We start from the raw sequence: 18770 nt of genomic DNA, 5'->3' as shown, positions 1-18770 counted from the left end.
CAATTTAAATATCTTGGTACAGTCCTTCAGGCAAATAAGACCAATAATGCCCATAGGGATTATATAACGCAAAACGCCCAAAAAGTAGTTTCGGCACTCTATTATTTACATCTTAGGAAACGAGCACAATCAGTACAGGTGGTTTTTGAATTGTTCAGAGCTAAGGCCATTGCCCTGTTGCTGGTTGGGGCACAGTTGGGCCCTTATGCGGATATATGGAAGGTAGAAGCGGTTCAATCTAAATTCCTTAGGGGTATGTTGAGGGTAGTTCGTTCGGCTCCCAAAGCTTGTCTTAGATTAGAAGTGGGATGGCTTCCTGTCGAAGCCAGAATCTGGAAAGCCATTTTTGGCTATTGGCTTAAATTGGGTTTTTTTTCCAGCTGGCCTCGCCCCACTGGTTCTGCTGGATGATTATAAGACCAGATGGAAAAATGCAATTGACAGGAAATTAAGCTGGTTGGGGTTTTCACTTCCGACAATAAGGGAGTTAAGGTTTACCAAGGCCAGAGATATTATAAACCAGCGTATAAGTGACATAGCCAGACAGAGCGATATCAGTAAAGTGGGGTATGGAGTACGGATGGGTACCCAAATAAATAGACAATGTTTGGCACGATTCTTACGAAAGATAACTTATGTGGAGCATCATAGGGCCTTAACAGCGGCTAGGCTGAATGTGTTGCAGTCGGCAGTGATGGAAGGGTGATTTCATAAGGTTCCCTATAACCAGAGATTATGTCCATGTTTGGCAGGAGAAGTGGAATCTACCGAGCATATATTGTTGAAATGTAGTGTCTATAGGGATCTCAGAGAAGAATTAATTACCCCTGTATTAAGTCAGTTTGGGTCAGCTTCAGAGCAAGTGAAAGTAGATTTTTTATTGGAGGATTTGAACGATTCTATTTCCTTGAGAGCTGCAAAGTTCTGCTTTATAGCAGGCAAACTACGGCAGAGGAGGGTCGAAAGGAGTGATGCAGGGTTTGAGTAGCAGAAAATTGGTGAAGGTTTACTGTATTAGTATTTGCTTTCTTTTTGTTTTATTGTATTATTATCTGCTTTTACTCTGTAACCTGATTGTATTATTCTGTAGTTGTTTTCTTTTATTTGGCCGTTGGCCGTAATAAAGTGGATGGATGGAAATACTAAAGCATCCTAGAACCAGTTATATTTCCTGTGGTATTAGCAGAAAATTCACCATCAAGTCTCTAAGCGCCGGACCTTGTTTCAGATCTGCTGACTGAAATGAAGTTGTTACTCTGGCTTCTCTGGTTGACTGCTACACTCCACGCTCGTGTGTGCCTCTGGGTGAATAAAGACATCCGTAATGTAACTAACAGGAGGCTGATACAATTGTCCCTTCTATATGGCACATGGTTCCTCTCATGGTCATTTGTCCACTGCTGTAAGTTAGGGTGGTAAATGATCATCTGTATTCAGTCTGTGCATGTGCAACTTCATATTAGTGTGACTGTATAGCCACACTATATTGCAGAATCTAATTAATGTGTGTCTAGGGTCCTCCCAAGTTTATCTTAAGGGGGGGGAAGCAATGTGCAGTAGTGCGGGAAAGAAATAGGGAACTATAGAAAATTGCGTTGCCCACAAACTATTTCAAAACATTAACAGAAATGTAGCAGCAGGAAATTAAGGCTGTAAGAAAGAACTTGCAGAAAACAGAAAGTAGGTGTGTTTTATTCTGAAGATGTTATTCTCCTTAATCATCCTTGCACAGAACAATTGAACACTAAACTAGTTCAAGAAGCCGGGTAGAAGAACACTTTGACTCTTTCTTAGATAATATGCTGTGCTTTTTTCCCCTGTAGTGACAAATGTTTCGTTTGTCTACTTAATAATCAGTAAAGGAATATTAAAAGGTGGTTGTGTTTCCATGGCGTGTTTAAATGGGCTGTAATGGGGCAAAACAAATTCTGTCATTAGTTAATGTGAACCAGAAAGAACCTCCGTAGTCTTTTGGAATGCAGTTAGAGCGTGTACTGCAGTCAGATAGAAAGCTGGATATCCCTTCCTTTTTAAATTTGTGGGTTATTTTTCTTAATAGAAACATTCTAGACATACTTGAAATAGTTGTTTCTAAATGTCCCCATTTTAACTGTTACTCAATTTTTTCATGTTCTTGTGAAATGTTTATTGTTACTTAGAAAAGTTAACTGCTTCATATTCTAATTATGTGGATTCATTGGCTGGTAAGGAGATACATTTCTGGGAACATGTTGTTGTTTTTCTTTCTTTTTTAAACTGTAGCTGCTAAATAGCTTGAGTTTCAGCCCTTATCTCCACTAGATTTTGAGTTATGTAAGCCCTGTGGAAATCTGCAGGGCTTCTGCTGAGAGGTAGAACTGCAGTCCTTAATGCTTAGCTCCTCATCTCCCCTGGCTCTTTTAGATTTATTTTCATTTTAACTTTCAGGATGGTTTTGTAAGGCAGAAAAGAGACTGCAGTCCTTGCTTCTCTGGCAAGGATGCTGGCTGTGAATTCATCTGCTCTGTTGGATTGCAGCAGAACCTATTTGTGAAAGCTTTGCTGCACTAGTCTGAAAGAGTCTTTTATGGACTGGCAGCCTTTTGGCACCTCAAAAGGTAATGCAAATAATACTGATGTGTTAGATTTCAGTGGTGTTAGCATTTTATTCTGTAGCACAAATGTAAATTAATAGTATGCTCATGTGTTCCAAGACCTGGGGGATCTGGGATTTGTTTTTGTGTGGCTTTTGTTTTTTCCTTGATATCTGGTAGAGCAAGAACCAGTTAAATGGTAGGTGTGTGTTTCCTTTTTTGTACTGGAAAAAAATCCAACTTACTGGTCTGTCATGATTTGACTTGGTTGCAGAGAGAAAACATGTAGGTATTTAAGTTTCTCCTTTAGAGCAAAAGTGTGCGAGTGCGTGTGCGCGCGCGTGTGTGTGTGCGCGCGCGCATGCACGCACATGTATGAAATATATGTTTCTGAACAAATCACTAAGGCATCTGTAGCTTTTCTTGGTCATGGTCTATATTTGAAATCTTATGACACATAATAAGTGTTAAATATTGAGCTTTTTTAGCAGTGGCATCTGGAGAAGGTGGCAATGGGAACTGTATACCACTCCTCTTCAGCCTGTATTCGTTAATAATCTACCCATTAGGCTGCTCTGCACTCATACAAATCTATAGTGCTTCATATTAACTATGTGCAGATGCACTGCCAACCTGTGTGATCTGCACTATTCTTGCAGGCCAGTACAAAACTGACATGCTGTCTGTGTTGCAAATGGGTACAACTGCAGGTACAAGCATAGTATTAGAGTCTACAATACAGTCTGTTCAGATTGCTGTTGGTCTGATGCCACATATTTCCTCTCTGTATGGGTCTGATCTGCCATGGGCCTGATCTTGCAGACACAGACACAAGTGGGGATGAAGCCTTGGCACCTATTTATGTAAGAGTAGGTAAGAGTTCTAGCGGGGGGGGTGGCGATTATAATTGTATATATTTGGTAGGAAGTGACCTCAGCTGGTCACTATGCTATTCAGTTGAGTCTGCCCACTTATCCCCTTTTTGTTTCTAATTCTTGTAATTCGAGGTGCTGATGGTGACAGTAAAAAGTGGGGTCAGAGTAATTAGATTGTATGAGGAAGCAGGCAGATAGCAAGGCTTACAATTCATACACTAGTTCTTGTGAATTTGGTCATTACATCTTCAGACTGGGGTGTTTTTTTTGGAGCCCATCTACCTAAGAGGGCTAGGAGCATGCCCCCCACTGCCGGCCCAGTCTCTGATCTTGCATAATACTTTGTTTGCTGTATTGATTGGCTTAGGGTATAAGCTCATAGGGAAGTTAAACATCTGTCTGGTGTTTTTCTTCTGATGTTTGACTTCATATAAAACTGTAATTGTGTACACAAAGTTATTTGAAGCTGGTATGTTAATGATTCTGTCAGGCTGGTGGTAGTAGTAGTAGTAGTAGTAGTAGTAGTAGTTGTTTATTTATTTATTTATTTTTACATTTATATCCTGCTCTTCTTCCAAGGAGCCCAGAGTGGTGTACTACATATTTGAGTTTCTCTTTCACAACAACCCTGTGAAGTAGGTTAGGCTGAGAGAGAAGTGACTGGCCCAGAGTCACCCAGCTAGTTTCATGGCTGAATGGGGATTTGAACTCGCGTCTCCCCAGTCCTAGTCCAGCACTCTAACCACTACACCACGCTGGCCACCAACCTAAGGCAAGGTACTGTTCCTTCCTAGGATTGCAAGGACTTTGCCCACATGCACGGTCTATACTTTCAAATGCTCCAAGAGGGGATGCACTCCTTTTTCCTCCACTGGTCTGCTTGCCTATCTCACTTTGGACTGCTGTGAATCTTGCTGGCCACAGTGAAAGGCAGGAAGCATAGTTGCTGAATATTATCTTTGTGCCTTGGAACATTTAAAGGTATGGGTGCTAGCAAGACTCTGGCAACCCTCGCTCTTTAGGTGTGTAGTGTACCAGTCCGTCACTCAAGCCCTCTTGCAGCACATAGTTATGTTGGCAGGGAGTAGCTAGCTGCAGTGCCAGAGCATATTGAATTTGTGTTGCTTTGTTTTTATTCTAGTTTCTTGATGATGTGTAAATAGTATCAGGCAAGAACATATTTGCTTTTTAAGCTTTCTGAAAGGAAAGCTGTATGGAGAAGTTTGTGTGACCCAACTGAGCTACATGACTTGCATTCCTGAGCACTCTTGCTTGTAACTAAGAAAATTCAGTTGAAACCTTCTTTCCAGGTAAATATTCTTGAAATCGGTGCCAGTGATTTTTGTTTCACCTGAGCATGATAATCTGCAGGTTCTGTTTTGACCTGCTCTTAACTTTCTATGATAGTGTGTGTGGCTGAAAGAACTTGCAAATACATGCTTGTCATTTTTTTAAAAAGATATGAAGAAAGGTTCTATAGAGTTCTCGAGTATAACGTTACATATCTTAATTTGACCATAATAATTATACTGAACATGAATCTATAGTTTTATTATTGGTATTGAAAATGCAAGACTCTTGCTCCCCACTTTTGATTTATCATAGTTTATTTTAAAAAGTCAAAACCGTATCAATACATCTAGGGCATTTATATTTGTCCACTGTTTAGATTCTTAAAGCTATTTCTACAGTATAACAGTGATCGTTTGACTGTTTAGGAATACAGGTATTTATTACCTTATGAAATATTTATTCTTACAAATTACATAATAAGAATCAAAAGCAGAGTTGCAATTCCTGTTCAGATCCTTTTGGTTCTGAATGCAGCTTTCTTGCTATGCATCTTTTAGTGTGTTTTTCTTTTCTTTGCCAACTTGTCTATAGCCAAAAACTTATTTCTGTATATAAAATGAAAACCTAATACCTTTGACAAGTGGTGCCTTGTATTAAATCGAGTGTGAGTGAGAGATATATGGAGGACTGGTTTAAACTGTAGTATATTTATGTGGTCAGCCTGATAATGCTCTTTGAGTGGCTGGTTTCACTGAGTTTTAATTCCTGTCTTGCGCATTAGAACAATAGCAAGTTATACAGAACTTAAAGAGCTGACTTGCAATATCTTTCCCAACAAAGAAGTTGTATAATCAGCAGTAGCCTAATTCAGGCACGTATTTCTGGCTACGTACTCCATAGCTGAAAGTACATATGTGAATATTATCAGAGGAAATTCTTATAAAGGTAAAATGTTGAGCAGTAAGCAGTGCTTCTTGTTTGGCCTGGGAGCCTCAGGACTTTGGGACAGAAATTTCCCATATGCAGTTATGTGCCAATTGAGGTCTTTATAGTTTACTGAGGCTTTACTGTTTGTTCCATCCTTGTGAGCAGTTCAGATGGCAGAGAAGTTGTGTTTTGGGTGGTATAGAAATATGTTAAATACATAAATAAATAATAAACTGGTAGGAACTGGGTTTTCACAATAATTATTTTATTTATTTTATCATGTTTATATCCCTACCACTTGATATGGAGGAGAGCTGATCTTGTGGTAGCAAGCATGACTTGTCCCCTTAGCTAAGCAGGGCCCACCATGGTTACATATGAATGGGAGACTAGAAGTGTGAGCACTGTAAGATATTCCCCTCAGGGGATGGAGCTGCTCTGGGAAGAGCATCTAGGCTCCAAGTTCCTTCCTTGGCATCTCCAAGATAGGGCTGAGAGAGATTCCTGCCTGCAACCTTGGAGAAGCCTTTGTCAGTCTGTGTAGACAATACTGAGCTACTAGATAGACCAATGGTCCGACTCAGTATATGACAGCTTCCTATGTACCCTGTGTACCTATATGTGTATCCCTAGCTGGCATACATAATTTAAAATGCAACAAATATAAAAACAGAATAAAAAACAAAATAATTGCTCTAAAGTTGTGGAATCTCCTGCCTGAAGGGGATAGGAGAGCTCCCTTGTTCTTGGCTTTTTGGACGGTGTATGAGATATTTGCTTTTGATTTAGAGATTGATTTACTGAAGTGGTTTTGCACTGCAGTAGTGCTGATGTTGGTTTGCCCCAAGATCTGGGCAAAGAAATCACTTGCCTTAACTACCATTATTCCTGGAATATGAACAGTCTGCCACTGGGGATGCTAACACTGCACCCACTTCTGTCTCTTCCAGAATATCCTAACCAGGATTGTTACATGCATGCTGGAAGGAAGCATCACTGTTCACACTGAGTGGTGGGTAGTGGGGGAAGTGGCATGGGAGAAGCTTTGTACAAAACCTGTGAAGAGTGAAGGAAAGGGGTGCATATTGCATGCCTTTGTGATTTTTTTAAGGTGCTGTGCAACTTCCAGACTAGTTAACTATGACTAAGCACTGTTGAAATCAGTGAGACAAGTTAATCCTAACCAGGGCTGCACTTTAGCCTTCCAGCTGTTGTTGGACTACAACTCCTATCATCTCCAGAAACAGTGGCTAATAGGGATGATAGGAGTTGTAGTCCAACAGTACCTGGAGAGCTAAAGTTGTATAGCCCTAGTCGTGACTAACTGAAGTCCCATTGGTTCTGTTTGGCTTAGTCATGACTAATGTAATCTGGATGATGCCTCCTGAGTATATTTGTACAACTGTGCAATGATTTTAATTTACTTCTATGGAGTATACCTTTTTACTGCTGATCGGGCCTAGCTGGCCACTAGTTTTTCAGCAATGAGCCAGTGGGTCATATGGAGAGGCCTGGTTATTCTCACCTTCTTCCAGGTGGTGTCTTGACAAATCCAAGCCCTGCTTTCTTCCTCTACATGATCCCCCTTTGCTAGTATTGTCAAATCTGCTTGGCTTCTTTCCTGGCTTTTCACTGGAGAAAGCAATAAGACCAATAAAGGTGCACCAGTGAAGAAGGTTCCTTCACCTCATTTGTGTGCTTATATCTTCCATTCTCCAAGCTGTTTCACAAACTCCAGGGGGTAGGGAAAGAAGAGACTAGTAAACAGCACCCATCCAGACCAGGCTGAGCCCGGGGGCTGCCAGTTGCCAACTCCCATGGCATGGTATCTTTTATGTTGCTATTGTTAGTTCAGTCATATGAGACCTGAAGTTGGTGAGTATTGGGTAGAAAGAATTATTATTTACTAGATTACAGTATGTAGAATTGACACTATAGTAATTTGGAATGTGAAAGGAAAAGAGTTAATGCCTGGGTAGCTTGTGTGTGTTCATTGAGGGCTAATGGCAGTAATTGCAGATATGATTCAATTTACTTAATTTTGTTAAAAGCATTACCCTCCTCTCTTCTTACAGGTCACATTTGGGTCATCTGGTGAAACCTTCCAAGAAACCAAGTTGAAAAGATGGTTTGCACGAATAAGCTTGGGCAGTCAGAATGAAATTAGGATAACTCTGCAGAAAAATAAAAATGTAAGTTCCCTTCTTTGAAAGATTCAGTTCCATATGATAGCTATTTTTAAACTGTTTTTATCACCTAATAACAGGAAAACAGGCTTACAGGAAAAACACAGACAGCTGTCAACACTGTATAGATTATCTCTTTATCAACATGTCTATAGAGCAACTCTGTGCCGTAAGAGCAGGGACGTGGTCTTATTAGAAATTTACTGGAGACTTTGGATTTAGGCATAATTATTGGTAGCCTATATTCCAAATATCTTCCAAGGAGCTGAGTGGATTTTAACCTTACAAATAACACTGGTAGCATTCAGACATAGGCTAACCGCAGTTAATTGTGGCTGGGGTTCCAATTCTTGACTCCAATTCGCGCCACAGACATTCACCAAACTGTGGCCAAACTCCAGTTGTGGGAGAGGGTAGCCCCTCCCTGCTGTTCGACCTCTGAGGCCAATACCAACCAAGGCTTGACTGTGGACAAAGCATCAGTGGCTTGGCCACAATCTAGAAGGGGTATGCCTAGCGTGATCATGCATTTCCAGAGTGCTCCGTCCACCCTCGACAGAGAAAGGGCATTGAAATCCCTTTAAATGCCCTGCAATGCCAGCTCTTCTTATGCTATCCATGGCACTGCCGCCCTCCCCCCCCCCCAAGTAGCCCCACATCCCCAAAGCACCACATGAGCACAAATTCCCCATTGGTTTTGGGCCAGGGGATGGGGTTGAATTCTGCTTTCATTGCGGGAGGGGAGGAGAAAATCCACATTTGCTAGATTGGGGTATGTAGATGGCAAAGGATGCTGGAGGGGAGGGCACCCATGGCCTGACATTCTTGTGAGTGGACATAGTCCATGTGGGCTATCACAGAGGAAGAATTGCTCAAAAAAACCAGAATGATTCTTATCCTACTGGCCCTGCTCATGAGTAAGCCAAGCTTGTAAACCACCCCCTTCCTCAGGTAAGTGTCTGGGCCCACTTCCCCACCCTTTCTTTGTAATTTTTTAAAAAAAGACTAGATTCCCTCTTAAACCTCCCCACCCTCTTCCCCAGTGCAGATTTTCATGCACCCAAAGGCCATCTAGACACTCCCTTTGTCCTTGCACGTGCATCAAGCAGAGGGAGGGGTTGATATCAGGACAGATCTATAGACTCATTCAAAATTCCCGGGTCGTTGTCTGTCCTTGCACCATATGCAGATATCCCACCACGGGGGTACTCAGGAGAGGAGAACCCCCGTTCCCCAGGCATCACGGGATATCATTTTGGGGGGTGCTGGCAGGGGCGCACATGTACACATGGGTGGGCTGGCAGGCGGAATGGCTTTCCAGCAGCTTGCCCGCAGCCCCCAAGACAAGGAAAGGAGTCTCTGAGGTAGCCCCCCCCCCCGTGGCTCACCTGCACACAGCAACCTGGCTCTGTTCAGAGCCCCCATGGCCTGACACTCATGTGAGGGAGGGGGAGTTAGGGGGAAAGGGATGTATTGCCCTTCTGTTATGGGTTGTCTGGGCATTTCTCTCCCCCACCCACACTTTACAATGGTCCCCATGGCCTTTCCCTCTCATGCCTGGCCATTGAACTCTGGGTCGGGTGGATGGATTCTTGAAGAAGGATTTCAGTTTACCCAAAACTGACCCTGGTGACCGGCCTTAATCATGAATAAGCCTGGGGGGCACAACCCCCCAAAAGGGGAAGGGGGTGGCCAATCTCTCCATGAAAAAGATAGAACTTGGCTGGTAGGGAATCCCTCCTGGGGGGGCTGCCTTTCAAATCCTGCCAATAGTACCCCCACCCAAAACATTTGCATGGCCGATGCAGACAAGGGGCTGCGGCATGGATCCTTAAACCCATTCAAAATTCCTGGGTCCAGCCCGTTGTGACGCTGTATGCAGATATCCAGGTGCAGTGATTCCTGGGAGTAGAGAACCCTGGTTTCCAGCTTCCTTGAGACGGCTGTGTTGCCCATGGGGAGCATGGGCAGGGGTGCGCATCTCCACTCAGACTGGCTGGCTGGCAGGGGGCATATTTTTGCACTATCTTCTTTGATGGTCTTCTTCATGAGTTGTCTGGGGGTGTCCCTGTGGCCTGGCACTCGCTTGAGCTGAAGGTTTTGGCGCAGGTTTTGGTGCAGGCACCAATGGTGAAGCATTGCCACTCCAGATGTCCAGTCCTGTTCCCCACTTCCCCAGTCTACGTGTGAAAAAAGTAGAACTTTGCTGTGCCTGAATCCCTGCTTGTGGCAGTCCTGCAAAGGCAGACAGGACCACTGCCCCCCTGGAAATATTTGCTCCCTGGCTGGAGAGGGGATGCCCTGCACTTTCTGGCTATCCCTGCCATGAGGGGATAGCACATGCACATCCCTAGTGCTGACTTCCTGCATTTGGAGCTGTCCATGGTCAATGACTCTGCCATTCTGTCCTTGGTAAAGACTTTGGCTTAGCCGAGAACCGGATGGTTTGCTGCTTTCACATGCAGCAGCAGTAGCTGCCACCACCACCAGAAAACTGGGATTGATGTGGGGACTGCTGCCATCTCATCGCCCCAACCCTTCCTGTCAACTAGAACCGCTGCAGTATGATAGACCAGAGTCACTTCTAGATCTGTGGCTCAGTGAAGCAGAAATCTGTCCCTCTTCAACTATCATCAGTGTTTTGGTTTTGTTTTGTTGCTGACAGTCATTTTGAATGACACACTGCAGGAGGTGAATAGCAAATAAATCTGAATAAAAATACCAATATGGTGAATTTTTATATACTTTTTTTCAACAAAAGTTCCCAAAACAGTTTACATAGTTATAACTAACTGAATAAATAAATAGAATGGCTTTCTGTCCCCAAAGGGCTCACAATCTAAAAAAGAAACATAAGATAGACACCAGCAACAGCCACTGGAGGGATGCTGTGCTGGGGATGAAGAAGGCTAGTTGTTCTCCCTCTGCTCATATTTGGAAGAGCTGTCAGTGAGAGGGAAGGCTAATTTATAATACCAGTTCTTTTTAAATTCATTGTGAGCCAACTTATATGTGTGGAAAGTTGCAATACAAATGCTTCAGATAGGTGTCTGTCTATCTAAATGAGTAGACTGAAGCAAGTTTAATCTTTTTAGTATCTCCTATAAATGTTTGTCATCAACAGTAGTTCCCCCCCCCCTTTTGGGGTGATTGATTCCAATACTTTAAAAAGTTAAAAAGAATGATGATACGTAAGTACTTAAATCTTGCTTAGTGAAACTCCTAATTTCTAAATGTAATTTAAAAAACAACAACACTCTTAGTAGTCACTTTAACATCACCAAACTTTGTATTTGTGCAGTTCTTCAGTATAATAAATACATTCTGAAGGAAGAATCATCCTGTCCAAATATTACAAGTCTTGAAAAAATATACTTTTGGTGCAGCTTCTACCATGTTTTGCTCCTGAGCCAGGTTTCATATATCACAGAAGCTTTGAGTGAAGGAGAAAAGTTAGACTGAGCAGCGACAGACATCCAAACAATGATTTCTTGCCAGTTAGCTCCACTGCTAGCCAGGAAGGGGAAATTGAGCCATTCCACTGAAAGACCCAGAAGGACCTGTAAATTGTGGTCTTTCATAGCTCAGGAAAGCAAACATACTCTTATCTTGACTACAGGAGCTTTGTTGAACAGTTCAGTGATTGGATTGAGGCTGCAGTCTTATGCACATTTTCTTGGGACTAAGCCCATTGCACTTGGCGGGACCTAACTTCTGAGTAAATAAGCATAGGATCAGGTTTGTGGCAGTATTCAGGCTCTGACCACAAACATCACACCATGTCATTGTTCTAGGCAGCTGTATAAAGCTTGCATAGTGCAGTAGCAGTGAAGATATTTCATTTAAAATCTTGAATTTACATACTACTTTTGTTACTCTGCTTCGTGTTTGCTTCTGTAGAGTGTGAGTTCTTGTGCGTATTTCCCTTGAATCCATGGGCTCTTCAGAGTGGGGTGTCATCAAGGCTACCAGTTACTGACAATAGGGATGTGCACGGAACTGGCTCCCTTCGAGCCGATGATGGAGCGGGGGTGGCTTTAAGGATGGGGGAGGGTGCACTTACACCACCACCCCACTGCACTTCCCCCTCCAGTGCTCTGTGGAGAAAAAGTCCTGCAGGGCACCAGCATACCTGCTTCCTGCCCCATTGTTGCAGTGCCTGGAAGTCACTGGAAGTGGTGTGTGCGCGTTGTGGGCGCGCGCACGGATGCACAATGTGCGTGCATGCATCCACAACGTGTGCACAGCACTTCCAGTGAGTTCCAGTCACTGCAACAATCGGGCAGCAAGGAGGTATGCTGCCACCCTGCGGGACTATTTCTACACTGAGCACCGGAGGAGGAAGCGTGGTAGGGGTGTGTGTGTGTGTAAATACACTCTCCCCTGTCCTTAAAGCCACACTCGTATTTGAATGTGGGGGTTCCGAACCTGTTCGGCATCCTAAGAATAGAATGCTGAACAGGTTCGTGTGCATCCCTAACTGACAACACGTGTTATGACCATGACAAAAGGAAAGCTTCATGTATATCTTTGTGAAACAAGTACTGTATAAGAAATTGAATAGATCAGTGCTTACTGAAAGGATATTTTTTGGGGTAGTTATTGCTTGCCCAGATGTATAACTAAAGGAAAATGCATTGTTCAAGGCAGCTCATTAGCAAAATGAACTGTAGAACATTTTGTTAAAGTTCATGACGGGTTCGCAGGGATTCATAAATTGTTGGTAGTTTGACTATACAAAACCAACCTAGAGAAGACAAATCTTGAAACTTCCTGGTCTCTACGTTTTTAATGGATTATTGTTTGGGTTTAATTTAATGATCTCTTACACTAGCAAACCTATTCTAAACATCTTCAAGAATGCCCTGACAATTTTAATAAGTCACATGAGGCTGCTACATTGTTAAAGTGATGCAAGTCTCAGCGCAGTCAGTTTCTGGATGAGAGGGTCCCTTGAAAGCTCTCCGAGCTTCCTGAAGAACAAAGGTGCGATATAAATGTAATGAAAGAACAAGTGCATACCTGAGATACATGGGACGGCACTTAATAAGTGGACTTATGACTGCAGTTATTGTATCACAGTATCTATAGCTCATATATACTGTTACTTTTAGACATTCAGTTTAAACCCTTTGAGGCTGTTCTCACGAGTTCCTAACAATATTTTTTATTGTTAATGGATACATTTTGCTAACATTTAAGCAGAAACCTGATGTTTTGAATCATTCCTTTAAGTGGTACAACTGTCCTGAAAAGTGTCTTCTAATAATTTGCCATTTACAGTCTTGATTATTGTTTGAATGATTGGAATTTCAGCCTTTTATCTTTAGTAGGGATGAGCTGATTTCAATAGTTACACCTCTTTATTCCGTGATTCTGTTATATTTTGAATTAAATTGTTAAATTGTTCTAAGTTTTTGTATATAATTTACTGTTTTATGCTATTGTTAACTGCCCAGATACGAAAGTTTGGGGCGGTGTACAAATTTGATTTAAAAATAAATAAAATTAATTAATCAGAAGCGTGATGTGGATGGTGAGAGAGTCTAAACTGCTAATTGAAATTGGGTTGCTGTGTTCTTGCACTGTAAGGGTGCCCCAGAAAAATATCAACCAATATTTACAATAGAGTGTATGAACTTTTAAGTAGCACAAGTTCTATGTAGCTAGGATTTGCATTGTAAACATAGACTGACAACTTGCTACATAGAAAGATGTTACTCTGTTGACCTTCTAAACTGTAGCTGACCCATGGAGATATAAACTATCCATATGCTATTTCAAAGCATATCCCCCCCCCGCCTCTTCTGTTTATGTTAGTGCAAATGAGAAGCTCTCCTTAGTACTTGGCATATCATGCACAGTCTTAATAGGATAATTGGGAAGCAAATGAAGAACAGCATAAAAAGGCTTTACAGAACAAAGGAAGGCACTTCCGTTCAATCTAAGCTATTGTGCCTTCAATTATTTATATGCCCTTCAGAGAGAGAGGGTGTGTGTGTGTTCCAGTATGAAATTAATAATGTCTTCTGGTAATCCATGGGGCTATGCTGGACTATTGGAAACAAATCCCACTGAATTCAATAGCTTCCTAGAACATACACTCATGATTGAGCCTTGGAGCCACACAACTGGTAGGGATCAAAGACTTCTGAGTCCAGTTTTTAAGACTGAGCTTCCCTCTCCATTCCTAACTAACGGTATATAAATCAAATAAATAACTCCTCTCTGCTCTGAAGTCGTGCCCAGCACATGAGCTCTTGCTGCCCTCTACCTTCTTCTAGCCCAGGCTATTTGGAGAGTTAATGCATGTGCATGTGTGCAATGGGCAGCATCAGCAGCTCCTTGTGGACTGAGCAGTTCCTAGAACTGAGAGGTGCTAGAGAGGGAGAACAGTCACTGAAGGGATCTTCCGTAATCTTTGCACTCGGGAGGGCTATGCAGATAATCCCCCACCCTTCCCCTAAACCTGGAATTGGGGAGAGATCCCTATTGTTCCTTCCTCTCAACCCATATTTGATGCACTTGTAGCCACCTTTTCTGTTTACTACCCTTAGGCTGATGTGAACTGCCACCATAGTCTACTATGTCGTGCACTGAGGACACACACACCCCTTCACACATGCCTATAATACCACCTGTGTGTCGTCTCAGGCTATTGGGCCCACAGAGAACTGTTCTGAATCTCATTCTTCCCCAGGCTGTATGGAACTACCTTTTCCTCAATACATGCCAAATTCTCAAAGTAGTTTAAAAGATGCTATTTGGAGGCTGTAGTTTGAGGCAGTCAGCTATGGTAGGGTTATTAGCAAATGTGCGTTAGAAATGTTCTCAGTGAATGTCTGCTTGTCTGTCTAAAGCTGCTTGAGACACTCACTCACTCACTCACTCACTCACATGAAATTCCCAAACCATCAAAGATAGAAACATGCCATTTTCACAAGCAGGTTCCAGACTTTGCCCAGACCACCAGAAAAATCAAAAATCCCAGGAGAGAAAAATATTAATTTGTTGGAAAATTAGAAAGAACTCTCCCATTGGAAAGTCGATGAGAATGATACCTTCCAACAAACTAACCTGGGCACTTTTCAAGGCAGAAAATCCAGACTTGTACTTAATTATGAAGTAACTATTTTTTCCAGTTCACTGCAGTTCAATCAGGACACATTTTCGTGAAAATCACTTAAGAAATCGAAGAACACGAGAAAGCTGAAGTGCTGAAGATATGAATGCATTCTTTTAATTGCACAAACTCTTCTGCCCATCAGCTAGCAATGAGTGAAGGGAGGGTGTGTGGTCATTTGTGGTCCAGGAGAAATGCTTGCAACTGCAAACCTATTTTATTAGTGTATATAGAAATATATCCCCCCCTTGACTTAATTAACAGGACTTAATTAAAACAGGATGAAATCTTATAAATCTGCATAGTTCCTGGGGTTACAAATATGTTATCTGCTTTAAAGTTGCATTTCAGCTTCTAATATCAAAGAATTAAAAAATTCTCTCCCTCCCTCTTCCCCCACCCCACATCCTCAAATGTTATTTTGCTTCTTGCAGAATGATCTACTGCTGTAAAATATTGATTAAAATATTTTCCTATCATATAAAGATATGGTACACTTTCAATATGTTTGGATCTTCTGAAGAGTACATCTCTTTTCAAAAGAGTCTGCTATTAGGAAATGCTGTGATTGCATATTAAAATAACCCTTTAGTGGGCTAATGAACATGCCAAGTGTGAATGCTGGTTTAATTGCCTCTGTCTCTTATGTAGAGGAAGTTGTTTTTGCAGTAACAAGAGGTATAAATAGTTGCTTGAAATAGCACTTTTTCCCTCTTTGCTGTGGGCTGTTTAAAATTCCTCTCCTGTTACTATTTGCCATGCAGATGACTTCTTGGCACTGTTTCAGTTGCTGGATGTGAGGGTGTTGGTTAGTCACTCACCAGCATTGCCTTGCACTATACAGTTTGGCCTGTGATTCATTCTCTCAGCAGTCTCATGGCTGTGACAAAGTGGCATTTTCTGTATAAATGCTTGCACTGACCTTTATGCTGTCAGCAAGTGGTAGGAACGAGAATGGTGATTGGATGCCATTTCTGAAAGAAGCTAATCTGTTTCATTGATGAACAAAATGCTAACTCATCTTCTGCTGTACAGTCAGTCTTTGTGTCTTGAAATGCTGGTTGGTCGAATACTTGCAAACTGATCTTCCCTTGGGACACATTCTATGAGTAGCTTCCTATGCTTTGCTTGCAAAATACAGTAGTAAGTTGGAAGTGTAGAAAGTGGTATCCACAAAAAAAGTGGTACAAACTGGTGCAGTACTTTAGTCCTCTCTAGGTCCATGCCTCTTGTCCTCCATGGCTCCACTAGTTCACAAATCTGTAACTTTGACTACTGGAGGACTTCGTCTGCGTATTGGATCAGTGTGCCTGATGCTTGAGACATCCTTAACTGCAGAAACAATTTCCCCAAATCATACATTTTGTACAGCTGAAAGAGACACCAGATGTCAGTTGGTAAGAGCAAGACTGCTAACTGAGCAAAGAGGCACCTATTTAAAAAGTGGCGATTCTCTTTATTTAGCAGGGGGAGAGCAACTGGCCCTATCCATCCCCAGCACAGCATCCTTCCAGTGTCTGTTGCTGTTGTCTATCTTATGTTTCTTTTTTAGTGTGAGAGCCCTGTGGGAACAAGGAGCCATTTTATTTACATATGTGTTTGATTGTTTATATCTCTGTAAACTGCTTTGGGAACTTTTGTTGAAAAGCAGTATATAAATATTTGTCCTATTCGTAAGACTTCTGATAGGCTTGTGTCAGATTTACACATACAATTGGGGCATGATAGCCACTTGAAATATGCCATTGAATGGAAAAGGATCCAAGTGCCATGTACATGTTAACAGCTTTCCCATGCAGTTTCAGTTGTTTGCCCCACGTCACTGGGACAGTGATGAACTTGCTCGCATGACTGCCTTGCCATACAACCAGCTTATCTCTCTGCAGCATTTTAAAGCCACTTTCTAGCCCCTGAGTTCATCTGTGAACTGAGCTTTAAGCTGCTCCTGTAACACATTGCCCAACTATTGTGTGTCTATTGCTCTTAGACCCCTTTGCTTTTGTCCTTGGTCTCTGGTACACCAGTTGCTGTACTGCTCCTTTTCAGCCTTTTAAACAATTAACCTTTTAGTCATTTGAAAGTTGCTGTTATGTTCTCCCTTTTCCAAACTAAATAGAATTGCTGATTTATTTATTTTTTGGTGTGTTTTGCCTTGCTTTTCCTTACATTTCGAGCAAGTATGTGTCCAAGGGGACTTGGCTGTGCTTGGACAGCAGCCCCCTCCACATACCATGCCATGTACAGAACAGCTTTTCTTGGAAGTGGGGAAACTTTCAGCAGTAGCCTGTAATTGCAGGTCTAGCACCCGCCATTTCGCGTATCTGCAGTCAGGTAATGGACACTCAACCTTGGTATACACCGTGGGCGGGGGGGATGGGGCAAGGGGTTAAACCTGCATATCCGCGGGTCGGGGATGGCTGGAAATGACTCAGAGGTCATTTCCGGCTGCTATTTTGTGTTCGGGGGCCATTTTATGGCTCACTTGTTGTTTGTTTTTAAAAGGAGGGGAAACGGCAATTTCCGGCCGACTTTCAGAGCAGTTTTCATTCGTGGGTGATTTTGAAACATGGTAGGGCACTTTATTTGTCCCATTTATTGGGACAAAAATTGCTGTTTTAAAATGTTTTTAAATTGTTGATGGTTGTTATATTGTTTTTAATTTGTTTTAGCTTTTTATTGTTTTAGTGGTTTGTTTTAATTGTAAACCGCCCTGAGCCATTTTGGAAGGGCGGTATATAAATCAAATAAACAGATAGATAGATAAATAAATATTTACTGCTTGGGGGTGATTTGGGGGCAATTTTGGGCAGTCCGGAAACCTAACCCCGATTCCCATAGCCCTACGGCTCCATTACCCACAGATTCACTATCCACATGTCCGCACACCCCCAGAAATGGAACCCCCAAGAATAACGGGATTCTCCTGTATTTGGCATGGAGCCTCCAGTTCAAAGAGAATAAGTCAGATTCCACTAGACATGTCCAAGCCCTTCGGAATATCTAAATTAGCTCTTTGGATCACATCTTCTGTGCTCTTTATAACTTGCTGGCCTCTTGATAGTCCTCCATTTGTGAATATAAAATAATATGAGGAAAAACTGGATATAATACTCCAGCTGCCTATTTGGCAGAGACAAATCTTGTCTTTCAAGATTTACATGTATGCAGAAGCATATGTCAAAAGAAACACATATGTGGGAAATCCCAAAAGAGAAGTCAATCACTTTTCCCTTCTTTAATTCTAGTACACATACCTATATAATTCAACAGTAATATTGGATTAATAGGGCTAAAAGTAGGGTATTTTGTCATATGAAAAAAATGAATATATTGCCAATAATAGATCAATAATTGTTGTACCATAATATGGTAGTGTTGTATAATATGGAGGCTAGCAGATGTGTTCTAATAACCACAACTCTGCATTTTATTTAAAATATCTGACATCCCTGCCTTCAGTTGAAACCAAAATGTCCACTGTTTCTCACAATTTAAAAATAAAAGAACAAAATTTCAGTTACAAAATAACACAAACAGCAAACAACCTTTAAAAAGCACAATTATTTATATACCACTTTTCAACAAAAGTTTCCAAAGCGGTTTACATAGAGAAATAATAAATAAATAAGATGGCTCCCTGTCCCCAAAGGGCGCTCAATCTAAAAAGAAACATAAAACAGACACCAGCAACAGTCACTTGAAGTACTGTGCTGGAGGTGGATAAGACCAGTTACTCTCCCCCTGCTAAATAAAGAGAATCACCAAGTTAAAAAGGTGACTCTTTGCCCAGTTA

The 18770-nt window shown here is 41.8% G+C and overlaps 1 protein-coding gene across 5 annotated transcripts in view; it reads left to right on the top strand.

The window, feature by feature from the left end:
* The window catches only part of PIK3CB (phosphatidylinositol-4,5-bisphosphate 3-kinase catalytic subunit beta), a 126549-nt gene that overhangs the window by 28205 nt on the left and 79574 nt on the right, over positions 1 to 18770 (top strand). For 4 of the 5 annotated variants that reach the window (XM_053309549.1, XM_053309550.1, XM_053309546.1 and 1 more), the window contains exon 2: positions 7744 to 7860. The gene's annotated coding sequence lies outside the window, so the exon portion shown is untranslated. Of the gene's footprint in view, positions 1 to 2475; positions 2598 to 7743; positions 7861 to 18770 lie in introns of those variants that run through there. The other variant, XM_053309548.1, reaches the window with a different exon arrangement.

This window comes from Hemicordylus capensis, chromosome 3, assembly GCF_027244095.1.
Source record: "Hemicordylus capensis ecotype Gifberg chromosome 3, rHemCap1.1.pri, whole genome shotgun sequence".
NCBI classification, from domain to species: Eukaryota; Metazoa; Chordata; class Lepidosauria; order Squamata; family Cordylidae; genus Hemicordylus; species Hemicordylus capensis.
This window is presented reverse-complemented; position numbering and strand designations above follow the sequence as displayed.